Source organism: Apteryx rowi, unplaced genomic scaffold (assembly GCF_003343035.1).
Source record: "Apteryx rowi isolate R43461 unplaced genomic scaffold, aptRow1 scaffold_33, whole genome shotgun sequence".
Taxonomy (NCBI): Eukaryota; Metazoa; Chordata; class Aves; order Apterygiformes; family Apterygidae; genus Apteryx; species Apteryx rowi.
The window spans coordinates 4,356,711-4,359,346 of NW_020449752.1; positions in this window are offsets into that span (position 1 = coordinate 4,356,711).

A 2,636-nucleotide genomic window follows, 5' to 3' on the forward strand; every position below is an offset into this window, starting at 1 on the left:
GCACCATGGGTTGGGGTCCACCTGCGAGATGGGGCTGGAGGCCACCTACCTGCACCATTGGTCGGAGGTTCATCTAGGACACAGGCCTGGAAACAGGACCGAAGAGAAGCCACCTGCAACACTAGTCCAAAGTCCATTCAGGAGCTGGAAACAAGCTGTCTGCAGTGCAACTCCAAGGTCCATCCAGGAGGTGGTGCTGGAAACATGACCAGGGAACGGCTGCCTACGACGTCGGTCTGAGGTCCACGCAGGAGATGAGGCTGGAAACAGGACCGAAGAGAAGCTACCTGCAATGTAGGTCCAAGGTCCATCCAAGAGATGACGCTGGAGGCAGGGCTGGAGACAGGCGACCTACAACATCGGTCCGAGGTCCATCCAGGAGACAGGGCTGGAGATGAGCTGTCTGAAGCACCGGCCTGAGGTCCATCCGGAAGACAGGGACGGACACAAGCTACCTGCCACCTTGGCCCAAGGTCCATCCGGGAGACGGGGCTGGAGGCAAGCCCTCTAAATTGAGGTGCCACGGGTTTCCTTGCAGAATTCCCGCGGTTTTAGCCCCAATATCCCGCTCCGGGGGTTGTCCCGGGAGGGCAATGGGTTGCGTTGGGTTGGATGACGAGGAGCCTGACAACGCGGAGCTTTTGCTCTTGAAGTTCTCCTCCTCCAGGCCGCTCCGCTCGGCATTTTTCTTTTTAATAGGAAAAAAAAAATGTGGCTTTCAGCCAAAACAAACTTTCCCTGTTAAAATGTGCGTTTCGGTCAAAAAGCCACTTTTCACTAAAAAAACAAAACCAACCCCAAACCCTTAAGTGAACAGTTGGCAACGTCTACAAGGAGATACGATATCCTTCGTGGAGCCAACTGATGCCGCCGGAGGAAAGCACGGAAGGGGGGGAAAAAAAACAACGAGCGAAAGCCCGGAAAAAAAATGGGAAATGCGGGATCGAATTGTGTTAATTAGCTAGAAAACCGGAGGGCGAGGAGGAATCATCACCTGGCGGCCAAGACGGGTCGTCGGCCCCGAGGAACGGCGATAATAAAGGTATTTTGCGCCCTCGGAGCGGTGAGGAGGGGAAAAGTGCCCGGAATTGGCCGGCTCTTGGCTTCCTCCCCGCGCAGGTGCAAAGAGCTCGTCCAGCCCAGGCCAGCAAAGCCCCATCCTCCTTTTCTTCACCTTTTCTTCAACTTTCCTTTATCTTCCCCTCTTCTTCCCTTCTCATCTCTTTGTGCTCCTTCATCTTCTCTTCATCTTTCCCTCTTCTTCCTTTCTCATCTTTTTTTCTCATCTTTTCTTCTCATCTTCCCTCTCCTCTTCATGCTCCCTCCTCTTCATCTTCTCTTCATCTTCCCTTCTCATCTCTTCTCCTTTTCATTTTCCTTTTCTTCATCTTTTCCTCCATCTTCCCTTCTCATCTTGTCTCTTCCCCTCATCTTCCTTCTTTTCTTCATCTTCCCTCTTCTTCCCTTCTCATCTCTCCTCGTTTCTTCTTTTCTTCATCTTCTCATCTTTCCCTCTTCTTCCCATCTCTTTTCTTCTCTTCATCTTTCCTCTCTTCATATTACCTCTTCATCTTCTCTTCATCTTTCCTTCTCGTCTCTTCTCTTCTCCTCTTCATCTTCCTTCTTTTTTCATCTTCCTTCATTTCTTCATCTTCTCTTCATCTTTCCTTCTCGTCTCCTCTCTTCTCATCTTCCTTTTCTTCTTCTCTTCCCCTTTTCATCTTCCTTCTTTTTTCATCTTCCTTCTTTTCTTCTTCTCTTCCCTTCATCTTCCCTTCTCATTTTGTCTCTTCTCTTCATCTTCCTTTTCTTCATCTTCTCTTCAACTTCCCTTCATGCTTCCCTCATCTTCCCTTCTCATCTCTTCTCTTCATGCTCCTTCCGTTCTTCATCTTCTCTTCATCTTCCCCTCGTCTTCCCCCTCCTCTCTTCTTTTTATTTCCCCCTCCTCTTCTTTCCCCTCTTCTCCTTATCTCTTCTTCATCATCTTCCCTTCTCATCTCTTCTCCTCTCTGTTTCCCCCCTTCTCCTTTCCTCTCCCCCTTCTTGTCTCGGCCACCGGCGATTCCACCGATCCTGTTTCACGGCTGCCGCGGAAGCTGCTAGCGCGGGAACAGCACGCGAGGCTTTTGGAGACCTTCCCGTCTCCAACGTCAACCTTAACCTATCCACAGGGGATGCCGGAAGGCAGCGCCTGCCGAAGCGAAAGCGTTTTTCCAGTGGAAAAAAAAMCCCCTCCTCGTGTCTAACGCTTAAAAAAGCTAAAGGAAAGCAATAAATCCCATAACCCCGCGAACTCGTCCTAAAAGCCCGGTGGGAAAGTCCTGAGAGGAGCCTCCGCCGCGGAGACGCCAGGACCCCAGCCGCTCCCCAAACGGCCCGTCCTTTTCCCGCGCTCGGGAACCAGGACGTGGGGTCACGGAGCGAGCGGGACGGCCCCGGGAAAAAAAAAAGCACCGAAACCGGGAGTTTTTACCCCATTCGGGAGGGATTAAGGAGCAGGGGGAGGCCAAGCCGGGGCAATTCGGCCCCTCGAAGGTAAGGAACCGGCAGCGGCGCCCGCGGGACGCGCGCAGGTTGCTCCACGTGTCCGCGACGCGACGCCCCGCCCCGCCCCGCGGCGCGCGCGCAGAGGG